Source organism: Podarcis melisellensis, assembly GCF_964234715.1.
Source record: "Podarcis melisellensis genome assembly, chromosome: 1".
NCBI classification, from domain to species: Eukaryota; Metazoa; Chordata; class Lepidosauria; order Squamata; family Lacertidae; genus Podarcis; species Podarcis melisellensis.
Genome location: NC_138528.1, coordinates 38,384,049 through 38,410,244, shown reverse-complemented (window position 1 = coordinate 38,410,244; position 26,196 = coordinate 38,384,049). Strand labels below are relative to the sequence as shown.

The following is a 26,196-nucleotide window of genomic DNA, read 5'->3' as shown; positions in this document are numbered from 1 at the left end:
GCTGCTATGTAAGATAGGTTAATTGTTAGCGTTACCAAGATCTCCATTATGATCTGTTGGTATTGCTGGTTCTCTTCAGGCATCCCATACAAGTGATGGAAAATAGAGGGAACAAGTGTGTTAGCTCTATGTCACCTGCCTCTGTTTCCTTTTCCGTCACTTTCCAACCCAGAGTTCTAAAATATGCTGGTTGCAAGTGCAAAACACACACCCCCCAACTGCAAACAGTGTCCTTCCACAAGTTGGAAGATGGTGGCACTAAGTGTTTATTTTCCCCTACATGGAACACCTGAAGAGTGTTTTTTCTTCTTATCTGACCGATGAATAATGACAGGGTCACATAATTTTGTTCTGCTTCTTAAATTAAGCAAGAATGGGGACTTCCATTTTGCACCAGCCCGGATAGTGAATCTTTTAAAGCAGTGCCTTCTGTCATTCACCCCAAGGGCTTAAAACAGGTCCAGGCTTTCTAAATAATTATTTAAGTTCAGCTTGTGCTGTGAACTATAGGGAGTCATACATGTGGAACTCCCAAATGCATGACTGGCTGGGGGCGGAGGAGAACGAAGTGTCATATTTATAGACCCTTCTGCCAATATGGTACCCTACAGATATTGCAGGACTGATCACTGGCAATGCTGGATGGGCTGGTGAGAGCTGTAGTCCCAACAACATCTGGGCGGCAGCATTTTGGTTATTTTGGTTATTTCAGCTCTAATGAGTCTGTGCGTAGGAGAAAACCCTGCAATTTATTATTTTGTTCCATTCACTGTATGTCTTCTGCAAATACTCTGCACAAATACCCCCTGCCTTTTTGCCTGTTTATACGTTATCTGTCAGAGAAACCAGGACATAACCAACACGTGCATTAGGTATTAAACTTTTAATGTGTTTTCTCAACCTATAAAACCGTTTATACAACTCACGACTTGTCATATAGGTATGGAAAAAATACACCTGGTGTTGCCAATAGAACACTTTCTCCTTTCAGCTGTCATTACTCTAATAGACGTCTACCACGGTAATACTGAATAATGAGTTTTAAATTTTTGAAAGATTTATTTGAATCCCTTTATAGGGGTTTTTTTTTTTTAACTTCTAACTTTTTCCATACTTGCAGCATTCTTTTGAGTTCAGTGAGAGTGCCATGTGTGGAGACACTGCAGGGCTAATACCTTAAAAGAAAAAGAGAATACTCTTTTTGAGGCTTTGCTAAGAGGGCCTTAAATGCTAGTCAGGACTTTGCTAAAACTGCTGGTGTTGCAGAGCTGGATGAAAAGCTGGACTTTGGGCTCCAAAGCTCTCAGGCTTGTGGGGGGAACATTTGGAAAGCTGAACGTGTCTTTTCCTGTGTTACATTTTACTTGTAATTAGTATCTATCCCTAATAACTTAGATCTTTGGGAGAGTCTATGTTTGTGGTCCCCTATGGTTCAGACGCATGCCTGAACCAATCCTCTGGAATGCCCTTCCTTGCTAAAATTCAGCTGCTTGACAAAGTCTTTCCTATTTCAGTAGGCATTTTAAGCTGGTCTCTCTCTCTCTCTCTCTCTCTCTCTCTCTCTCTCTCTCTCTCTGAGGAATTTAAATTTTTATTACTCTCTACATAGTTAATTTTTTTATGCACACTGCGTAGAAATTCTGAATAGTAAGAAGTGTACAAATACCTGGAATGAATAAATTGTTTTGATTTTTTTATGAATTCATTGTTAGCCACTTTGAGTAGAAAAGTGGGATGTACTTATTTTTATAAAAACTTTTCAGCCATTTGAGAATTATGGTCTCATTTTTTTCCTTTCATGAATATCGGATTATCATATGACTGTTCATATAAAATGCTTTAAGGGGGAAATATTCGTATTTAAATACTAGGACATCTTCCCAGTTGGTCATGATTTCATCCATATGTTGCAAAGGAATGCACATTTTACAGGAAAATGTGAAACCCGATGAAGGGGGAAAGGGATAAGTTCTGCATCCTATCCTTGTTGCTGAATTTGATGTTGTTGTTGTTGTTTAGTCGTGTCCGACTCTTCGTGACCCCATGGACTAGAGCACGCCAGGCACTCCTGTCTTCCACTGTCTCCCGTAGTTTGGTCAGACTCATGTTTGTAGCTTCGAGAACACCGCCCAACCATCTCGTCCTCTGTCGTCCCCTTCTCCTTGTGCCCTCCATCTTTCCCAACATCAGGGTCTTTTCCAGGGAGTCTTCTCTTCTCATGAGGTGGCCAAAGTATTGGAGCCTCAGCTTCACGATCTGTCCTTCCAGTGAGCACTCAGGGCTAATTTCCTTAAGAATGGATGCGTTTGATCTTCTTGCAGTCCATGGGACTCTCAAGAGTCTCCTCCAGTACCATAATTTAAAAGCATCAATTCTTCGGCGATCAGCCTTCTTTATGGTCCAGCTCTCACTTCCATACATCACTACTGGGAAAACCATGGCTTTAACTCTACGGACCTTTGTTGGCAAGGTGATGTCTCTGCTTTTTAAGATGCTGTCTAGGTTTGCCATCGCCTTTCTCCCAAGGAGCAGGCGTCTTTTAATTTCATGACTGCTGTCACCATCTGCAGTGATCATGGAGCCCAAGAAAGTAAAATCTCTCACTGCCTCCATTTCTTCCCCTTCTATTTGCCAGGAGGTGATGGGACCAGTGACCATGATCTTACTTTTTTTGATGTTGAGCTTCAGACCATATTTTGCGCTCTCCTCTTTCACCCTCATTAAGAGGTTCTTTAATTCCTCCTCACTTTCTGCTCCTCACTTTCACTTTTGATGTAGGCGCATGCATATCAAGGGCTAAAAAAATAAGTAAAAATCCAGTATGGTTTACATATGCATTAGGATTAATGAAAGTTTTTTTTTTTTTAAGAAGCTTTGGCATCGATGGAGTTGTAGTAAATCATTTACTGTGTCTTAGGTAGGGTCCCAGCCTGATATTCAGGGAGATGGTGGACGCTGATGATTGCAGAGGGAGAAGAGCGATGGGAAGATCAGTTGCTCTATCATTTTTTCCATTCATGTGATGTTGGATACAGCCCATTATATGGTTAAAAATAACAAGCAGCCCGATAATTTGTAAGTCAGACCTTGCTGTAATTTATAGACCAAAACTGATTTGTGTTATGAATACACGTAACCTTCTCTCTCTCTTTTTCTAAATACTGCACCCATGATTTTTGTTTCGTTTGCTTTTGCAGAGAAACCTGACCTTTTAAATGCAAGTGGCTCAATCCTAATTGACAGCACCGTGTATACAATTTTGCCAGTTCAACTTTTTGTTATCAGAGTTTAGAAAGCGGAGTCATCTTGGAGAAAATCAAGAATATTTACTGATAGCACGACAGGCTCCAGGATCCTCGGCAACTTCGATGTCTTGCCGCCCTGAGCGTTAAAGCCGTTCAGGTGGCGTAATGCTCTTTGTTTCTTCTTTTCACCTTGAAGGTTCACAGCTGGCAACACTGTGCCTAAAAACTATACATTGCATAGGCAAAAATAGACAGCTCTATTTGTCCCCAAGGATCTTGCAACCAGAAAAGGAGGAAGCAACAGAAGAAGGGACAAATGAAGCCAGTGCAGTTGTGTGTGCTTAAAACCTGGTTGCATCTGGGGGCGATGCTAAGGTAGGGGTCAGCAAAAGCTTTCAGCAGGGAGCCGGTCCACTGTCCCTCAGGTGTGGGGGGCCGGACTATATTTTGAAAAAATATATGAACAAATTCCTATGCCCCGCAAATAACCCAGAGATGCATTTTAAACAAAAGCACACATTCTACTCATGTAAAAACACCAGGCAGGTCCCACAAATAACCCAGAGATGTATTTTAAATAAAAGGACACATTCTGCTCATGTAAAAACATGCTGATTCCTGGACCGTCCACGGTCCGGATTTAGAAGGCGATTGGGCCTACCCGGATGAGCCAAAGGCCATGCAGAAAGGTGGCTTCTGAGGAGGGTATAGAAGAGGTGACCTTTGCTGATGGAATGCTTTCCCAAGTTAAAAGGCTTTAGCGTCAAACAGTTTCCAAAACACGATTAAGTCTCGCAAGCATAATGACTTAAAAAGTAGGTTGTATTGAAAGCCATGCAAGATACTTGTAGATGAACACGGTGAGGATTGTGCTGGGAACAGTGCTTCTAGAAGACAACTTTCCCCTAAGATATTCCTAGAGCTCCTTAGTGCCGGTAATTCCCTACGTTTTAACAGAAAATTCCAGCGGGTGATTTCTAGGGCGGGACGGTGGGGAACAGGGTCTGTTGCATTTTTGATCCCCATAGGTGGTTTCGTACCATGAGAAATATGCAGCACTATGTAAACATCATTTTTAGTGACTCTGTCCCTGTTCGGATGCCTTTTCATTCCCCCCAGCCCTGCTCTGTTAATATTGAATAAGCAGAGACAGCAATGCTAGTGGTGAAAGATGTCAAGAAAGCCTCGGGGGTCTTTTATATATGGTCAAACTTAAACCTCTGATTGCAGGGTTCTCTCTCTCCCCCCCCCCCCAATTTCCCATTTCCAGGGCACTGCTAGTGTGACCTTGGCTGCTGAATTTGGTGCTCTGGATCGGCGAGATTCTCACATGTATTCGGAAACGGGCAACCAGGCATTGTTTACAGGACGCCAAATGAACTGTGCGCTCACAGCACATTGATAAACACACATTTCCTCCTTTTATCAGGGAGATTGCACAATGTGAAGTATGAGTTTCCAGTTGTACTCATTCCTTTCAAACCTTTTCCTGTTTAAGAATTGGGCTTTATTAATTGGATGCTGATCTGTCTCTAGATCTCCCCCCTCTCTCTCCACCCCCCTCCCCACCCGCCCCACTGTTTCTTTTAAAGTCTGCTTATCAGTCCAAGGCTTACCTAGTGCAGGTCTGGCAAGGCTTCAGAAAGAAACTTTCCATTTATTCATAAAGAGAAGGCTCATCCTTCTAAATGCAAAGTGAACACTAATTAACAGTAATGATTGCTAATCACTTTGCTTTTATATTCCTTTAGGAGCACTGCCATTATCCCTTAAGTGAAATGCTTGTATATGAATAAACAGTGCTGCATTTCAGTCTAGCAGCAGCTTTGTTCACAATCAGGATCTTAGTAAATTAGTCAGTTTTGTAATGTTGCCTTGCTACATGGGCAATAACAGATTTCGTTGAATACCCTTTGGAAACGACTTCGGAAATTGGGAATTATCTTACCCCCTTTTTTTGCCGCATGTACAATTTATAGGAAAATCTGTTAAATAGTTCAGATCTATTTTTCAAAAGTTATCTAAGCGTTTCTTTGTTGGGTATAGCCAGAATTCGGCTTTTTGTGAAACATGCATGCCTGGACTTATGCAACTTCAGTAAGCTAAAAATTTTAGCAAGCAATTTTAAATAAGGCAGATGAGCAGTGTTTATAGATGATGGTGATCATGATGATGGGTGTGTGTTTGTGTGTGTGTGTGTGTGAGAGAGAGAGAGAGAGAGAAAATAATGTTTGTCTGTATAAAAACAACTTTGAAATTTGCTTCTTGTTTCAAACAAAAGTGATACATTTCTTTTTTGGGATTGAACTCTGCATAGTCAACAGAGTTGCATATTCTGTATGATGGTATTAATAATCAGCAGCAACATATTTGAATGAAAAAGTGTGTGTGTGTATTATTTAGTCATCTCACACTGCTGCATTGCAAAGCACAGGAATACATGCTTCAGTCCCATTGAAATAAATGGGATGTAAGTGTTTGTGATGATGTACTGAATTACAGGTGAGGGGCAGTGGCTTTCTATGGGTATAGAACTGGCATCCTGTTTCCTAATAAGTACACTAAAGCGGCTGCTATTTTGTCCGCATGTGAAAGAAGAAATGATTTTACATTGGCATCTTTCAAACATGACTATTTCAAAAAATGAAATCTCTGCACTACCTTGATCAGCAAAATACATAATAATAATTATTAAAATAATAATTACCCTTACACCACCGTGTAATGTTTTATCGGAATTGTTTTAATGTTTTTGTTGCAATTATTGCATTGTTAGCTTGCTTTATATTTGATGTGACCCACGCAGGAATCACTTGTTTGATGAAGGGCAGGTTGGAAATGAAGTAAATGTTGGGTGTAATGTTTTGTAAAATATTGTTTGTTTTCATCCATGTCTTTAGCACTGTTTTTAAATGTGAGCTTTATATTTTTACATTCCTTAGTAGAAGTGCCCAACCTGCACATTTATTTATGATTGAAAAATAGAATTGGCCTTAAAAAAAAACCACCCCAATATATAGTGATAATGTACTTATTCCTAATGATAGAACGGCTCACGCTGGTTCTTCATACTGATAGTAACTCGGGTTCCAGTAACCTGGTGCTTTTTTGTTGTTGTTGCAAAGAATAAGGAAGTGCTATGATTAGTTACCTTTTCTCACTGGGCAAACTACAAAGGAAAATGCCATATGTGTACGTACTGCGGTAGCTTTTTCAGTCTGACAGTCTGTTATGTGAAGTTTCTTCTTCTCCTCGAAACCCGCCCCCCCCCACCTCAAGTCCAGTTGTCTTTCAGAAACCTTGCTTCAGTGTTTTTGGCTTACAAATGTATTAGGTTTAGTACATTTGCATCCCCTCCCCTACACTGTGGATTGGATATTTTTGACAGTTCCCTTTTTCATGCCACTGTAGCCCAAGGAAGGCTCCAAAGCTGATACAACACTGCCCTCTGTAGTCTGCCCGTTTGCAGCATCACGGGGCTGGGAGCTTTTAAACAACATTCAGAGCCAGAAAAGGCAAGATGCTAGATGTATCCTTAGCCTAGTCAGAATCTTATTTCTTCATATAAATGATTTGATTTTCGGCGGCTGCTTTACCTTCTGAAAAGTAATTGTGAAAAGCAAAAGGCCGTTCTCTGAATTTTTTCAGATTTGCTCTTATATCAGTAATTGGTCAGTGGAATCTTTGAACAGCGCACACATTCTTGTAATATCTGTAGGAACTTTAGCTTTAAATAAATAAAAGGTTCAGCTTTGATAGAGCCTGTCACCGGCCAGCTCTCCCACAAAGAGGCAAATGAAGTTATGCAGTACATAAGACAGGGCCAGTTGGATCATGGTCCACCCACCCACCCCTGATGATTTTTTTTGTGCAGGCCGCCTGAAAAAACCCCAATGTCTTTTTTAAAAAAGAAATGTTTTTAATACATTTTTACATTTTAAACTGACTTGTCCCTTGCTGTTATGTCAGAAACTTTTTGTGCCCCCTCCCCAATTTGTCCATTATTTCTTTTTCCCAAAAACGTTTAAAAATTTTTTTTAGCACTCCTAAGGGACCCCTTCTGTGATTCTGGAATGTCAAAAGGTTTATATGACCCCCTTCAAAACTCTTAAATGTCCGCTTGGCCACACCTTTTTATCAGACACAGTCCAGGTTAACCACGGATCATTGCAGCCCTCAGGCTGGAAAATGTTGTCACCCCTGGCATGACCGATCATGTGATTCGTGTTTTGGTAGATCATGTAGTTTGAGTTTCATAGCATCATCTTAGCTGAGAATATGTCTCTGGAATTATATGTGTGTAGTCTTAATAACTCACCTCTATGAAGGTTGATGTCACATAGACTTGGACATAATTGTGTAACTGTATTGAATTGTCTCCCGCACTTACAGATCATTGTAATTAAACTCCCTTTTGTGTTGCTTAATTACGAGAACTTAATGAATAATACGGTCTTCTGAGGGCACTACTACATCCATTGGGAAGATCATAAGGTATAACGAAATCCTATTTGGAATCATGTAGGTCGGATGAGATCACTTTGTGTGCCCCTCTCCTTTTTAGGGGTCCAGTTCTCTTAAATACTCACGGAGTATGAGTAGTGGCAGCACGCACAAACTGTACTTTTAAACTCCCCCATCCCCTTATCAAATGCCTAGTTCTGGCTGTTGAAAAAGATACTGCATTACAAAACCCAAACCATAGCGCAAGTTATGTCAAATTTAGCAAAAACTATGCCTGCAATTTTATTCTTGTTTTATCTGTATTTATGTTGCTTTTAAAAGTATTATTTTGGGAGGGGGGTAGATTTAAGGTTGTGATTCAGTGCAATTGTGGTGGAAAATGTTTGAAGTTTCTTTTTGTGTTTCGCAAGTCTTGCATCGTTAAAGTAAATTATTTACCCTGAATAACCATTAGTGGCTACTCAAGACTATTCCAAGGGCAGAAGCAGCGAGCTTCTAGAAATTACATGCTGATAGTGAAGTCATATTGTGTGTACAAGGATAATCACAATGTGCTAACAAACATAGATTCGGCCAGCCAGGAATAGGAATGGGTGAGCTCCACTTCTAACATCTATAACTTTATACAAACTGTAGAAGCTACTTAGAAGTCCAGGCGTAAGCTCCATTGAGTTCAGCAGGGCTTACTCTTATGGAAGTGGGTACAGTGGTACCTCGGGTTAAGTACTTAATTCGTTCCGGAGGTCCGTTCTTAACCTGAAACTGTTCTTAATCTGAAGCACCACTTAAGCTAATGGGGCCTCCTGCTGCCGCCGCGCCGCCAGACAGAGCACGAATTCTGTTCTCATCCTGAAGCAAAGTTCTTAACCCCAGGTAATATTTCTGGGTTAGTGGAGTCTGTAACCTGAAGCGTATGTAACCTGAAGCGTATGTAGCCCAAGGTACCACTGTACTAGACTGCAGTCAAGTTTCCTTGAAAGAGAAATACATTAACTAAATGTAGCATTGTGTATGAACCAATTTAAGGATGATATATATGGTCTGTTTTCATATCAGTTGCAGCATAAGTCACATAAACAGACCTTCTCTTAGTGACACAGAGCTTGCTTCCCTTCACTCCATCGATTTGCACATCCAAATCAAGATAGCCAATATGCACATCCAGGTTTGTGACAGCAACTATCTTAAGGCAATTGTGACAAAATAGCTTATATTGTGGGGCATTAAAATTATAGGAACATAGCCAGAACTTTCTGAAACACCTATGGAAGCTACAGCCCTATGCACATTGACTTTGGTATAAGCTCTAATGGGGCCTACCTTTAAGTAGCAAGCATGAGATCAAGCCTTAATGATGCAGATATACTCAGTGGTGCTTACTCCCAAGTAAAAGGGAACCGGTTATACATAATACAAATCTTGTGGTTGGTATCTCATTCCAAGCTGAAGAGAAAAGAAGAAATATTTTTAAAGGAAAGCTCTGATGTACTCTAAGAGCACATGCTGTCTGTGAGGGTGATAAAGAGAGCAAGGTATATTTCCTTGGAAGTGAAGATAGCAAATTAAAGATTTAGTTTAATTAAAATAATGATAAATGTAGATTACATTACTGGGGACAATGAATTATAGCTGCTCTGCGTAGCTGAGAACTTGTGTAATTTACTAAGACTCCACAAAGAAGTGACGGAGCACCCACTACAGACAGTTACGGGAAATGTCCTATTTATTCTACGTATAGTTCTTTCTTTTTTAAATTAAAATGTCAGTGATAATTTTATAGCACTCCACCAAAAAAACAGAAAACAACCTTCTTTGATTTTCATCTTAGATGGCTTATGAAAGGACATTCTTGTGGTTTCTGACTAAAAGAAATATGTCATGAAAGGGAATTTATCCACTGTACATTTTAATTTTGTAGGCTGTTTTTTTGCACTTGTTTTCAACCAAGTTTGTGAAGTTTTACCACTTAATCATTTTTATGTGTTCATTTATAAAGTCTCTGACTCAATTTAGAATGTTAACTCTGAAAAAAGAGGAAAAAATCTGCTACAGAGCAATGGAAAAGTGGTAAACTTCAGTTAGGCCACCGTTGTGCTGATTTAGCAGTAGCCTTAGTCATTATTCCCACTGTCACAAGTGCATCCAAACTGTTTCGTTACAGCTTGGCCTGTATCATGTATATCTCCAGCCCCGGTGTTACGTCGGTGGAAAAAGTTGTGAAATGGAAAATTTGGTGGAAAGATTTTTCTTAAGTAACAGTGGTTCCAAAAACATTGTCTGTGATCTTCGACTCCTGCAACTTAGATGGACAGTAGCAACGAGGTCCATGTATGGTAGGCCTCAGTGCCACAGCCTGCCCAGTGTCTCCTCGCTTGCCCGGCCCTCTGGCCATGCCATAGATCTCTGGTTGCACCAATGCCAGCCCCAGGAACTCCTTGCACAAGGTGGCCTGGAGATAGATAATTTTGCGGGGGGACGAGGATGGGACAGATAATCATATGAAGACAGTTGCTACTTGCTTTGAGAAAGTGACTTCGTTTATCTCTTTGTATTTTTATTTATAAACACTAATAAAATTTATGTTTTTAAAATAGGAGAGAGAAAGTAAGTGGCCTCTTTGGCACATAACAGGAAGCCAAACCATGCTTAACATGAACAAGCAAATGTGCTGGTGCACAGTTAGAAAATCTTGGTAGCTTCACTCTTCCCCTGCTTCTGCCACACTACTAAGTCATGGTTTGACTTAGGATTGCATCTGAACCTGGGCTCGTAGTTTGTCTCAGTCTAAACAAATAGTAAGCCAAGAACAAACCTTGGTTGCAGCTCACAGTTTGGTAGAAGAAGGCAAACCATTGGTCTGTGTTTGGACAAAACACTAGGCCAAAGTGTACCCTAGGTGCTGGTAGCATGACAGCAGCAGGAGCAGGGAAAGAGCAAAGTGTGTATGCTCAGCCATGGTTTGTCTAAGTGTTTTTTGTGAATGAGGTCACCGTGGTGAGCATCTGCATTCTGTGCTGTATAACAATGGACTAGATGGGATTTGCTGAGATCAACTGGACTGCAAGTTTACTCAGAAGTATGGTTGCTTCTTTATGGTACAATACCCATCAACCACAAATTATCACCGATGGTTTGATGTTCAAGGGAATTACGCACGCACATTAAATGTAAGCACAAGCTCTCAGGCAACTTTATCCTAATGAAGATCTAGGATGAAAATAGGCCCGTTCAGTGTTTTTGTGGATGTTTCTAAATCCATATTTTGTGATGCAAAGAAAAAACAAATGTGCAAATAGGTACATTAAACTGGTCCAGATATATATGCACATGCATTCTCACTTTCATCCTAGTCTTCACTGGGACACCTGGGGCTGCGTCCTGGCTTGTCCTTCACACCAACTATTCCACTATCCAGCCCACATTAAGAGCTTCTGCTTTCAACTCCATGCAAAGACCAAGCTCCCCTTTCACTTTCCCAACCTCATTTCAGAAGCCCCTTTCGTACCCCCATTCCCTCCCATTCTCATGCATTCTACTCTTTTTGCAACCCCCATTTTTACCTTCGCCCCCTTTCCCCTGCATTATGATACTGTTACATTTTTATTATATAACAAGAAGGTCTGCAATATGCAGGTGATAGCTGCAAATGCACCATCTTCACAGCCTTATTAGCAGTTCCTAAGTAGGTAGAAAGGATGCGGGTGGCGCTGTGGTCTAAACCACAGAGCCTAGGGCTTGCTGTTCAGAAGGTTGGTAGTTTGAATCCCTGCGACGGGGTGAGCTCCCGTTGCTCGGTCCCTGCTCCTGCCACCCTAGCAGTTCAAAAGCACATCAAAGTGCAAGTAGATAAATAGGTACTGCTCCGGTGGGAAGGTAAACGGCGTTTCCGTGCGCTGCTCTGGTTTAGTCATGTTGGCCACATGACCTGGAAAAACTGTCTGTGGACAAAGTTGGCTCGCTCAGCCAGTAAAGCGAGATGAGCACCGCAACTCTAGAGTCGACTGTGACTGGACTTAACTGTCAGGGGTCCCTTTACCTTTACCTTAAGTAGGTAGAATACCAGGGGTATCTGTTGCAGCAAATTCTGTCTTTGCTTTGCTTGGTTTTGTTCTTGAACTTTGCAAATAGGGCAGTCAGCTGTTGCCAGCTACGTTGCAGGCTATCAAAGCAGGAAGATACAAACAGTTTTCCTTCTATGCTTCAGTGAAAACATGGGAAGGAATCCTGATAAGTTTCTCTTCCGCCCAACTCTTGCCTTTTCTTTTTTTTAAATACATTTTCCTTCAAATAGTTCCATTGAATTTGCCCAGAGAGTTGAGTCATTGGATGTCTAACGAAAGCTCCTTTCAATAGATTGGTACATTGGGAATGCTCGGGAGCAGGAAATGGAGGGGAACTTTCAGGGAGATTCTAGCCTCCTGGATCTCTTAGGAGTTCAGAGGCAGGATGAGACTGGTAAGCTTCTGTTTGTTTTTTAGTTCTGTTTTGGTGTTCAGAAGGAAGTGCCTGTTCCTTCCTATCAGCATTGGAACCTTTAAAGGATTTCCAGCCTTGTGCTGGTAGAGAAGTGGCAACTCTACTTGCCAAATCACTTTTGAACTGCTCCCACTCAACTACAGCTTAAACTTCCTTCTTTTTGATGATAATTGATAGGCTGCTAGCATGTATGAGGGACGCGGGTGGCACTGTGGGTTAAACCACAGAGCCTAGGACTTGCCGATCAGAAGGTCGGCGGTTCGAATCCCTGTGACGGGGTGAGCTCCTGTTGCTCGGTCCCTGCTCCTGCCAACCTAGCAGTTCGAAAACACCTCAAAGTGCAAGTAGATAAATAGGTACCGCTCTGGTGGGAAGGTAAATGGCGTTTCCGTGTGCATCTCTGGTTCGCCACATGATGGCCACATGACCCGGAAGCTGTATGCCGGCTCCCTTGGCCAATAAAGCGAGATGAGCGCCGCAACCCCAGAGTCGGCCATGACTGGACCTAATGGTCAGGGTTCCCTTTACCTTTAGCATGTATGAAGTCTGCTTTCCCATAAACCACTGATCTCCTAAATAGGCCTACTGTACTTGATTTGATTAGTCCCTCCCATTCCCCCCCCCCAAAGATTTGCCTTTGTGTGTGTGTATATATGTGTGTGTGCTTGTGTGATAAGTATTAACCTTATCTAGTCCATCTGCCTGGCATCTTAAAATTTATTATTTATTTCATCTTGCCTTTCAAAGTAGCTTGCATCAATAGAGAGAGATAGAGAGACAGAGGCCACGCCATAGTGTGCAATCTAAAAGGGCAAGACACGTGGGAGTATTGCAATTGGGGAGAGTGCTGTTGTGCTCAGATCTTGCTTGTGGGCTTTCCACAGACATCTGGGTGGCCACCAGTAGCAGTTGGTAGGGCGGCACAAGCAGAGTGGTGTTGCCCACCTGCTATCAGAACACCCAAGGCTGCTGCTGGTTCCTGAGAAGGAAAGGAGGTGGAGGTACAGGGTCTAGTGGTTTGGTATGGGTGTGGCAGGGGAGCCCATCTGACCCTCCTGCTGCCATGCTTGCACCACACTGCTACCTCCACCTGCTTTCCTTCTCAGGAACCAACAGTGATGCTCAGTGTTTGGAAGGCAGATGGGCATCACTGCCCTGCTACGCTGCCTCTCCAACCGCCACTGTCTGGACAGGAAGCTGGACTAGATGGGCCTTTGGCTTGATCCAGCAGGACACTCCTTATGTGTGAAGTGCTATGCTATTAGCAAACATTTATGTTCTGGTCAGGCATCTCCTTGAACGGCAGCTAGTGGCTTTTGGGAATGTAAGAAGCTGCCTTATTATCTACACTGATGGTCAGGGTTTCAAACAGGGCCTCTTCTTCCACTGGCTGATAGACTGGGCCAGGCTGTTTTCCCCTTGCCATACTGTGCTTTGTGGGGAGCAGGGGATGCAATCACCCAGTGGCCCTTGGTCCTCTGCCGATGAGAGGCCAGGTCTTGCGGTCCTTCAGCTGCATTGTTCCAGGGTAAGTATAAAAGTAATTTTAGCTATAGAGGAATCAGCTTTATGCATCCCTGACACAGCCTTTTGTTGCAAAGATTTTGCCTGGTTAGTTGGGCAGAATGGGGTGGTTGCTTGTGGCTTGAGCTATGTAACGTTCAGTTTTTGCTTCCATGGCTATATAAAATCTGTAAAAGCCTTTTGCCTTCCTGTGTTTTGCCCTTTACCCGTCTGTAGTTTTGATTTTTTAAAATGTGCAATTTATCAGTGTGTGTTTTCTTCACAACAAAAAGCAAGCAAGCAAACACAAAAGACGCTGATTTCTTAGATCACAAGAGGCACCCCCGAACACTCTCCTAACAAACAACTTCCCAAAACTATTGGTGATTCCGAGCACGAGAAGAGAAAGGCATTTCGGTTTGTCATGTGAAATGTTATATATTTCTCCCCCCACCCCCCACTTCCCCCGCCTCCAACCTTATTTCAACTCGTTCTTGATTGTATTCCATATTAAATATATTCTGGTTCTGGGAGTATCCAGTTTGTCAGCATAACCCTTCATGTTATACTGATGGGGAAGAGAGAGGTATTGTTGGGAAAAGTGGGCCAGCCATTATTTATTACCCAATTGCCAGGGTGACTTATTCATTGCCTGCATCATCATCCCCCAAAGTACTGCTTTACAGAATAGTGAATTATGCTTCAGAAAAAGGATCAATAACTGCTTTCAGAGCAACATTTGCCATGAGACTCATCTTCTTTTATACATATATGTGTTGTACTAAAACGTGGGTTTAGTGTAATTAAGACCGGGGGTGGGGATGTTATAAGTGATGTAGCAAGAAGTGATTTCCATAAAGTAATTTTTTCTTGTTTTAGATCGGAAAAGCAAATGCAAATAATCTGGCTTGTGGCCAAGTTTATTTGCAGTTGATTAACCACTCAGTGGGAAGAAGAAGAAGAAGAAGAAGAAAACTTAGCAGCATAATGGGGGATGTTGCGTAGGTTCTGGTCAAGTACATTTGCAGTTGATTAACTACCCTGTGAAAACTGTTGGGAGAACTTTGCTCACTTTATTGCTCACAATACATTTTCCAAGCGTTTAAAAAGGTCTGTGCATGGTACTATTTGCACAAAGTTAACACAGATGCACATTCTGTATGAATGTGCCCAGAGGCTTGCTAGATTGGGGCTTTAACTTATAGCTGCTGTTTACAAAAATGGGGTGAGATAAGATAACCTAGACAATGAGGCTCCTTATTTGAGTTTGCAGTTTTTGTTTTAATAAGTCACCCGTAGGCTAAATGCAGATAGAAGCTGTGTCACCTGTCAACTATATAGTATAACTGCCTTTAAAGATAGATTTCACATGTTCCTGGAGTAGCACCCTCTCCATATATTGGAGCCTCGTTTCTTTGCTGCCAAAACACACGATTCTGTCTTGCCATATTGAGGATCAGTTTTTTTAGAAGGGGGGAAAAACGCTTGTGGATACTGTAGATGCAGTTCTGTTTTTGCTGCGATGCTTTCAGCTTAGGTAGAAATGGTTGGGCAGAGTTATTGTCGTGTATTTTACACAGTCTATGTATTTACAAGCAGGCATTCCATTGCACTTCAGGAGAGCTCTTGTTTTAATCACAAGGTGTGCATGTGCATCTGTGATGTATGCAGTGAATAGTTAAGTTCAACCATGGTTGCACACTAAAGCCCATGCAATATTGAATTAATTTCTTCATGTAGTTAAGATTACCTTTTGCAATGCAGAGTAGAGATGTGTTTGTGTGTGTGTGTGTTGAAAGCTTGGGTCTTTTGTCTCTTTGTTGGTGTATATTGCACTTGCACCTACTATGGTTAAGAGGCAATAAAAAAGGGAATGGGTCACCTCAGTTTTACCTTGGTTATATTTTGTGCCTGTGTAAGAGGGACGCGGGTGGCGCTGTGGTCTAAACCACAGAGCCTAGGGCTTGCCAATCAGGAGGTTGGCGGTTCAAATCCCCGTGACGGGGTGAGCTCCCGTTGTTCTGTCCCTGCTCCTGTCAACCTAGCAGTTTGAAAGCACGTCAAAGTGCAAGTAGATAAATAGGTACCGCTCCGGCGGGTAGGTAAACGGCGTTTCTGTGCACTGCTCTGGTTCGCCAGAAGCTGGCCACGTGGCCCGGAAGCTGTCTGTGGACAAAAGCCTGCTCCCTCAGCCAGTAAAGCGAGATGGGTGCCGCAACCCCAGAGTCACCCGCAACGGGACTTAACGGTCAGGGGTCTCTTTACCTTTCTTTTTATGAGCTGTCTAGTGGTATGCACAGTCACAAAATGGAGATGCCTCTTGAAAGCTGTGTTCAGGCATGGGGCGGACACTTGGCAGCTCAGTCCACCTTCCTTTCTTTCGATTGCTGCTCAGGTAGAATTGCACACTCACTTAACCACACCAATGCCTGTGACTTTCTGTGACTGATATCCTTATTGCGTGTGAAGGAAATAATTCCTGGTAGCGCTCAGATGTCCTGCCATTGAGAAACAGCTCCGTGGTTGTTAATCTAATGAAATGTTACTGATTTATAAATATAGTACAAATTTTACTGATTCATTGAGACCTATCAGCAGGGAGTCGGGGGGTGGGGATTGTGCATTTTGGGGCAAATGGGAGAGAGTAGAGTAGATTGTGTCATCATAGTAAAATGGCTTAATCAATCTTCCTGATTCAGCAAGGGAGAAACAAATGCAGAAGCAGCTACTGTACTCTGCGTATAGATTGCCCTGCTTGATCTGCATGTGCAGATTAGAGACAAATGTGCATCTGGATGCATATTTGCATTGCAGTGAATACCAAAGTATTCAGTGGAAAACCTCACTCCCCCATTTACACTGAACAATATGGATTATTTGCACGGCAATAGGAATTTGCATCCATAATCCCCATCTCGGCTTGTGTGTGCATTGTTGCACCTGACTGTATTTGGATTAAGGCCATAGTTATTTCAGTGGTTTCTGAGATCCAAGCAACACTTTTGTGGAACTGATCTGAAAACTTAAGCATTAAGTACGGTATCTGTTCTGTGGTGAACAGAAAAGCATTTTGGGAAAACTTCATTTCGGGCAATGTGCTGAAGACAGACATCAGTAAAAAATAATAATTCAGACTTCAGAAATTGATGTTAAAAAAGAAGTAGTAAGTAGGTTAATTTGCTTTCAAGCTTTGCCGCATTATCATTCATTTAGGATGCCTGAGGAGGGGGGAGAAGAAGGCAGGAGTGTGATCACTACAAGGAGAAAGAAAACCTTAGTAAACAAAGTACAGAATCTCAGAAAATAGTGCCATGTAACAGAAAGTGTGACATAGGTTCAATTACGCTACTTTATGGCAGTACAGCATGGTGTGTTATTGATGATATACTATATAATATAAGCCATGGACATTTGGTCCCTGTTCACTGAATTTTAAGACATCCAGACCTGGAAAAGCTTTTGAAAATTGTCAATAAAAGGAACTGTTCATGCACAAATTCTATTATCGCACTTAGTCTCCTTGCTTCCAGTGGCTGAGACAGGGACTTCTATGTATTTATGGGGACAGCAGGAGGGTGAAGAGACCATGCAACTAGGAGGGAGCTACATAAGGGATGCTGACAGTGTGTGCATGCAGGGAGTGGAGTGACAGGTGTGTAGAAAAATTAAGGGAAATTAATAGTGTATAGTGCCTTTGCTTTTAACTTTTAATAAAAGGGTAATAAAATTTGTTCTTTTTCCCATACATACATTTTTAAAAATTTTTATTTCCATCCCTTTGTCCTTGAACTGATGTTGCCTTTGTCGTGTTCAACACCATATATATATATATATCAATCACAACATACGTGGCCCTATATTGATCTAATAATTATTACTGAATAATTTTCTTTTGAACACGGAACCATTGGCTTCATATTGCGTAACTCGACTTTTCCATATCTTCAATACCTGCAATATTGAATATCTCTTTACCCAGAACAAGGAAACGTACCTTCTAAAATAGTAAATATATCTCTGTTTTGTAAACACATGTTAAGAAAAGTGGATTTCCCCCCTGCGCTGCTAATACTGTCGTTTGCCTGCTCCTTGTTAGTATGGCAGATATTGGTATTGCTCCTCTTCTGCACTTTCTAGCCTTTGAGAATGGTTGGCTCCTTAGAAGATAAGAGAGAGCATATTATCCACAGCTTCCAGGGTGCTGGGAGGGAGAAAAGGAGACAGGCCTTGCCATGAACTTCCTTCATGACATTTTCTTCCCATTCCTCCCCCCCCCCCATATTTTATTCCACATTTCTTTCCATTTACATCCCTAGCCCCCGGAGAAGGAATCCAGTTCTGTCTCTCTTTCAGTCTTAAAACTTGCTAGCAGATGCTTTCTGTTGCTGCCGTTTCTGTTCTTTCAGTTTAATAAGTTAGGAGAACATTAAAAAAAATGGAGGGGAGGGAGGTGGTGAATTGGCAACCCCCAGTCCAAAAATGAATCAGTCTCCATGATTCAGCTGCCCTCCACCGTCCAGACTCCCCGGCCCCCAAAAATACCCGTAGGGGCAGGCAGGAAGCAAAACGTGAACTCGCATTTGTATGGTGCAGTTTGCACGCAGTACTAAGTCAGACCATGGCTGAGTTTGAATGTGCAAGTATTCCTAGCAGGAAAAAATTGCAACCATTTCAGTCTTCCCCTTGTTTCCTGTAATGCCATGCTACCTAGAGCTAAGACATTTGGCTTAGCTTTTTGCCAGAATTCGGACACATGGTTTGTCTCTCCCAGACAGACCGTAAGTGGTAAGCCAGGAGCAAACCTTGGCTCATAGCTCAAGGGTTTTGAGAGGGGGGGGCATTGAAACTGACCGACAGACCATAAGTCCAGGCCTGAACATAAAGCTTTGCCAAATGATGCCTTAGCTCTAGGTAGCTCAGAGCAGAAGGCCTGAGGAAGGAGTGAGGTGGCTGCAAATTCTGTTGTGAGTACCTGCATGTTTATGCATTGACGCTTAGCCATGGCTTGGCTTAGGCTCAGTCCAAAGTTAAGGCTATGTCAGCACATTGGCATTGGAGCGCCTATGCCTCTTTTATGTTCCAGGCTCCCATCTTATGGGCAAACCTTGCTCAGTAAAAGAATTGCTACAAATTGATTTTCTTTTAAATTGCATTTTTTGTTTTCCTTTAAGATGGCACATTGTATAAACCATTCTTTGCCAATCTGGGGCCGTCCATCAACTACAACTCCCACCATCCCTTACCAGTGGCCATTATGGAGGGTCTGAAGGGCCTTTTAGTTCAAAACACTAGGCTGGGGAAGGTTGGTATTGTGAGTCATTGCTATTAAACTCTATTCTTGATGTTCAGCTCATGACGTGTGGCAAGAACTGAAAAATGCTAGGTTGTGCTTTTGAGATCTCGTTGTTTTGACAGATTTCATTGTGTGAATATTGCCAGCGCTAAGATAGAAACTTGATTCTATTTATTTACAGGCTTTGTTTTCCTTAATGACTAGCTCCTTGTAGGAACCTCTTTCTCACACAGTTCTTATCGAAGCCTTTACCCTATGCTTCATAAAGTTTTCCTCCATTATTCTCAGAGAGATGCAGTCATCAAGCTTGAAATTAAGGTTCCACTCAAACACTGTCTCTTGCCTTTTGCAATATCTTCTTCTTTGCTATTTTTTAGGTTCTTCAAATGGAAAAGGAATTTCATTTATTATTTAGCTGGATGGTGAGACAATGTACGTCATTTTATTGAAGGTGTTTAAATTGTGCAACTCGCCACAGTTTTGTCTTGGAAGATTAGCATATTCGTTTTTGTAGTCAGAATTGATTTTACTTCAGAATTGTCCTGTTGTGCTTCTCATTAGTTTTTTTTAATATGGATTTTCTTGCCACAGAGCCTTCCAGATGAACCAAGATTAATTATATATAAGTATCTGATTAAAACAGTAACCAAAATCACCCAAACCCTAAATTGTTGTTCCAGAACATGGTAATGAGCAATAGCTCCTGATAATACAAATGGCTTTTTGTTGTTGTTGTTCTACTTAGTTCTCAATAGCAATTTAGACTGGTATTATGAAATTGGTGGTCATGCCTTATAGAGCAGCTCACCGCTCAATTTGGATCTTAAAGCTGTCACCATGAAGTCATATTTGTATGTGTCTTGACAAGAATGATGGTTATGATAGTAAGCATGTCCTAGAGATTCTGGGAACATCACTGATTCTGAAATTCCAGAATCTAATGCCTTGGAAGCCATTAGATCCCGGTTGAGATCCAACTGCACCCTACTTTGTATTTATTTCAGAGACCACTTCAGTCCCAGTTATTTCGCAGGCCTTTGACTCATAGTTTGAACAACTCCATCTGTTTAATAGCATCACTGCCTCTTGTTATTTCATGGGTAATTAGAGGTTTGTTTTTGGGTTTGTTTGTTTTTTAAAAAAATGTTTTCATGTTAAGCTGTCCTGGGCTCTGTTTGTGGAAGGGCAGGATACATTAAATAAAAAATCTTCTACATCTCAGCTGTTGAGAGGGGCATTTTACTGGTCAAAACCACATGATACTGGGCAGAACCATCCCAGGAAGAAGTAGCTCCTCCTTATTCTGGGCTAGTCAGACATCGTCTGGAGTACTGTGTCCAGTTCTGGGTGTTACACTCTTAATAAAGATGTAGACAAATTAGAATGGGTATAGAGGAGAACAGCAAAGATGGTCAGTGGAATGAGAAAAGAGTCCTGTGAAAAAAGATTAAAGGAACTGGGTGTGTTAAGTTTGGGAAGAAGGGGAAAAAACACTGAGGGACCACATGGTAGCACTCTTCAAATACCTGAAAAACTGTATTGTAGGAGAGAGCAAATACTTTTTTCTGCTGCCCAAAGACCAGATCTAAAGGGCTGCAGATTGAGGCTTTATTTTATTTTATAAAATTTATATACTGCTCTAAACCTGCAGGTCTCAGGGCAGATCACAGGGTAAAATCACAACATAAAACCACAGAATACACAATCAAAATAAAAGCAGAAACAACTAACACCCCCCCCCCCCAAAAAAACCACCCCCACACATTTAAAGAAGGCATTAGATGAGAATCAACCAAAGGCCTGTTTAAAGAGGAACATTTTTGCCTGGCACCTAGAGGTGTACAGTGGTACCTCAGGTTACAGACGCTTCAGGTTACATACGCTTCAGGTTACAGACTCCGCTAACCCAGAAATAGTATCTCGGGTTAAGAACTTTGTTTCAGGATGAGAACAGAAATTGCGTGGCGGCAGCAGGAGGCCCCATTAGCTAAAGTGGTGCTTCAGGTTAAGAACAGTTTCAGGTTAAGAACGGACCTCCAGAACCTTAACCTGAGGTAGCACTGTATAATGAAGGCACCAGGCCAACTTCCCTGGGGAGAGCATTCCATAAGCGCAGAGCCACTGAAGAAAAAATCCCCTTCTCGTGTTGCCACCCTTCAGACCTCTCATGGAGATGGTCCTGTATACCTGAAGGAGCGTCTCCAACCCCATCGTTCAGACACTGAGATCCAGCGCCGAGGGCCTTCTGGCAGTTCCCTCATTGCGAGAAGTGAGGTTACAGGGAACCAGACAGAGGGCCTTCTCAGTAGTGGCGCCCGCCCTGTGGAACACCCTCCCTTCAGATGTGAAGGAAATAAGCAGCTATCCTATCTTTAAAAGACATCTGAAGGCAGCCATGTTCAGGGAAGTTTTTAATATTTAATGCTGTACTGTTTTTAACATTTGATTGGGAGCCTCCCAGAGTGGCTGGGGAGACTCAGCCAGATGGGCGGGGTATAAATAATAAATTATTATTATTATTATTATTAAGGAGACACATGAAGAAGGGCCTGTAGGTTCATATGGAAAGAGGCGGTCCTTGAGGTATTGCAGTGTACTGGAAGGTTGATTTTTGTTGAAGTTAGGAATAATTTATTATCAGGAATAGCACTTTAACAGTGGAGCAACTTACCTAGAAGGGTGGGTGGGCAGGCAATCCTTCACTGGAGGTGAGGCTGGAAAATTACATTTTGGAGATGCTCTAGACCTTTGGATTTTCTGCATTGAGATGTTAGATCAACTAGAATCCCTAGATGACCTACAAGACCCCAACCAAGTTTGTGATTATGTTAAATACTAGCAAGTTTGAAAAATCCTACCATATATGATATCTCCCCAGTATTATGCAAAGAGCTTCAGCTGCACAAGGTTTTCATGTTAAAACCAAAGTTCCCTCAGCATTCCTGAACGTTTACAAACTGTGCATATTTATTGCCGCAAAGTTGTAAATGCATTTTCAAAGTGTGTTTTCAGAATGTATGTAAACTGAATCTACTCAACAGCTATTTTCTTTGTCCCGTACATTTCACAATATTTCCATTTAAATGTAGATTTTGATGCCCCCCCGTCTTGTAATAGAAAACATTTTTTTTCCTTTTTAAATGATAAAAGAATCATCTACTTTAATACAACATATTCCCTTGAGGAATAGGGTGGGGGAGGGTTAATGCTTTGTTACAGAAGTACAAGAGGATTAAGGAATGTTTGTTTATCCAAAACAAAAAAACCCTCTTAGGGAAGAATCTCATGTTCCTTTGGGGAGGGAGGGTAGAGATGGAGGTCTTCTCTTTCAAGCCTCCCCTAGCAGCCACAAAAACTTCTGCTTCTCTACTGTTTGTGATCCAGTGGTGGGAGTGCCTAAAGGGAGGTGTTCAAGGGGTAAACCGTGGGTGACTTAAGATCTGCTAGAGCACAAGCCTTACTGCTCCTTCAACAACAGCACCAGTGCTCCACCCAACCTTCCCTTTTGCTGACGTGAGCCCAGTAGGGCTTCATATTTGCCATTTTACCTGTCACAGATACTTTCCCCCATGACCAGGTTGGATTGCCCTGCTAAAAGCAAAAGACTGATAACCAAAACTTGGTCAACATTGGCACTATTTAAGTTAGAGTTTGTAAAAGAGTAACATGTGCTATAGTTTTGAATGTAGTACAGTGGTACCTTGGTTCCTAAACGCAATCCGTTCTGGAAGTCCGTTCGACTTCCAAAACATTCACAAATCAAGGCACAGCTTCTGTTTGGCCCCGGAAACAATGCCGGCAGCCGAAATGGATGTTTGGCTTCCAAAAAAAGTTTGCAAACCGGAACACTTACTTCCGGGTTTGCGGCGTTTGGGAGCCAATTTGTTTGGGAGCCAAGCCTTTTGGGAATGAAGGTGCCCCTTTATTAAAAATGTGTAAAGCATTTAGTATGTCAGCAAATTACAATTCATGAGAAAACTTTGGAACAAATTTAATGCTATGGATATAAACTATGAAACAAAATAAAATTTTAATAGAGCAGAAGGATATCCTGGTTGTAGGAGTTGACATCTTGTGAAGACTTTCACAGTTAGTGTTGCAGAATCCTGACAATGTAGGCCTTGATAAATAAGGCAAGAGAAAGTGAGACTATTTAATAGGCTAATCTTGCAGTTCTATACCCTATTATTGGGGGGGGGGAGGCCCTTTTGAACTCGGGGTGATTGACTTCTGAGTAAACACACATGGGAGCAGACTTTAAGGCTACTTTCAGTGCTTATATACTTCGGAGCCTGTTGAACAATAAGGGACTTACTCCCAAGTAAGCACTTTTTGGACCAGGCTGCAAACTGTGCCAGTAACCTATATTTTTGTTCTTAGGCTGCTTTTCACATTTTAGATATTAAATATTTCTAGAAGTTGTTTTAAACCAGCTTATCAAACAAGGAGATTTTTAGTGGGGTCCAAAGGTGCTGCGTATGAATAAAAAAGCACTTCCACTTATGTAAGATGTGCCATGATTTCTTCTTTACAGAACTCTGTGTCCCACTTCAGACCTTTGAGAGGGGTTTCTAATTCTTAGGATACCCTTAGCCAACGTGGTCCTATTCATCTATTGTTGGACTACAGCTTCCACCAGCTGTAGTCAACATGGCCAATGGTAAGAGATGATGAGAGTTGTAGTCCAACTACAACTATTACTAGAGGGCACCATGTTGGCTTATTCTGCCTTAGGAGTCTTCTCAGGGGTAAGACTGCTATAGTCAAAGTGAAGGGGATGATCTGTCATGATGATCTTGATTCAGGTCCATCCCTCAATTGTCATACTTTGCCTATTTTGTTGTAACAAATATATATATATCAATACAGAACCCTTTTTTAAAAGAGTTCTAAATTAGGGAGGAAGCACCTGTGACCGTCCAGTTGTTGTTAGATTCCGTATTCCATCTGCCCTAAGAAGCATGATCAGAGATTATGTGAGTTTGTAGTCCAAGAATATTCAGTGGGTCGCAGGTTCCCCATCCTTGCTCTAAATGCTTTCCTAATTTTCCAAGCATTTTTGTACTGTTTGTAATTCAGCTTAGGTATACGTTTTGAATTTCAGAGAGCAATGACTTGGATCCTCAAATCACAGTTTGAACAGTGGATATCAAAGTGAATGTCACGATTTGCAAATAGCCTATTTGACAATTGCAGCCTGTACCTTTTCTTTGTACCAAAATCCCTTTTTCGGCTCCCCTCGCCAAGATACTGTCACTTATTGTTCTCATGTGCATTTATTTTGTTAGGGTAAATAAATGACAAGTCATTGTTAAACTTTAATTTCTTTTGATTTATCACAGTTAATTTCATTTATTCTTTATTTCGTTTTCAGAGGGTTTTTTTTTACTCAAATACTATTAAAATTGCAATTTATAAAATCTTTTGTTAATGATTGTTTGAGTGACTCATTCGTAATTGGTTCCTTTCAGCTGAAAGCAATTGCTTAACAACTCTTAATGCTATGCAAAGTGAAATGCATGTTTTGTAAGTTTTCTATGTTGCCACATTAAGAAACCTTTTGTGCACAAAATGTTGGCCTCTAAGAAGCTTCATAGAGTTCTGACTGAAGGTGTTCATATTTCATCCTAGTCTATTACAGTGACCCCCCTGGAATAATAGGGTTGTGGTGGAAGGGGGAGGTTGACTTCATGATATTCTTGTGGAGAAGGTAATAAAATGTAGAGTGGACGAGGTAACTGATAGGTGGATTTATAACTGGTTGACGGACCAAACCCAAAGAGTGCTCACTTATGGTTCCTTGTCATCCTGCAAAACAGTGACTTGGATAAAGGTATTGAGGGGAAGCCCATCAGATTTGCAGATGACATCAACTTGGGAGGGGGTAGCAGTGCCACAGAAAACAGAATCAGGATTCAAGATGGCCTTGACGTATTGGAGAACTGGGCCCAAACAAACAAAATGAGGTTCTAGACTTAGGCAGGAAGAACCAGCTGCACAAGTTTAAGATGGGGGTCACCTGGCTTGCCAGTAGTACATGTGAAAAGGACCTAGGGGTCTTGGAGGACCACACGCGTAACATGAGTCAACAGTGCGATACAGCACCAAAAAAAAGCCAATGCTGTTCTATGTCATCAGAAACATAGTTTCCTGATCAAGGGAAGTAATCGTCTAGGCATAGGCAAACTGCCCTCCAGATGTTTGGGACTACAATTCCCATCATCCTGACCACTGGTCCTGTTAGCTAGGGATGATAGGAATTGTAGTCCCAAACATCTGGAGGGTCAGAGTTTGCCTGTAATAGTCTCATTCTATTCTGTCTTAATCAGACCACATTTAGAAGTGCCACAATTTAATAAGGACATTGACAAGCTGGAATGTGGGCAAAGGAGGGCGACCAAGATGCTAAAGGGTCTGGAAACTAAGCAGGGGGTTGGACTAGATGACCCTCAGAAACCCTTCTAACGCTACAGTTCTATTATTCTATTCTGCAATTAATTTGCATGTTTATATGGAGGTTCTGCACCAAGAGTAGGAAACCTTTGGCTCTCCAGATGTTGCTGGACTCTAGCTCCCTAACCAACATAGCCACTAGCCAGAGATGGGACTTGTAGTCAAAAACACATGGAGGGCCCCATGCTCTCTACCTGAAGCTCTTTGGTTCTTGCTCTTAATTTTCTGTGTTGCGATATGTTTCCCCACCACCACCAATTTTTGCGTTGTCACCTACAGAAATCTGATCCAATAGAAACAAAGTTTTATCTCCCCTCTCTGGCAGTTATCAAAACAAAACAATACTATTTGTTTATTACGGTTGCTACAACATAATCTGCGTGCCTCACTTAAACAATGGGTTGGATCCAAGGGTGCCGTTCTGCATGTGGAAGGCATCTTCTCCTTGCCTTAGAGTTGTTTTAACAACTCTCATTAGAGCACTAAATCCACAGATTCTTCAGCTTGTGCAGTTTCTGGCACAAATCAAAGCATGAGAACGGCTATAGAAGCGGCATGAACGCTTGCAGAAGAGTTTGTGGAACAATTTTAGCAGCTATTTTACTTCTGCACACGGATTTTCAGCTCCATGATCAGAGAGCCCTGCTTATTCTTTGTCTTTTAAAAAAGTCCATACTAGAATGTAAGAAAGGCTTTTCATTTGAGATGCTTAATAGCTGTCTTGCCTGCATTGTGTGCAGTTGCACGAACTTGCATGGTGGG

General features: G+C 41.7%; 1 protein-coding gene and 1 long non-coding RNA gene across 6 annotated transcripts in view; both read left to right on the top strand.

Annotated features, from left to right (window-relative positions):
• The window catches only part of DPH6 (diphthamine biosynthesis 6), a 239,935-nt gene that overhangs the window by 10,634 nt on the left and 203,105 nt on the right, over positions 1-26,196 (top strand). The window lies entirely within an intron of this gene.
• On the top strand, positions 19,487-24,313 carry LOC309356511. The gene is made up of 3 exons (XR_014162826.1): positions 19,487-20,392; positions 23,516-23,641; positions 24,086-24,313. It is a non-coding gene; the product is annotated as an uncharacterized lncRNA (long non-coding RNA).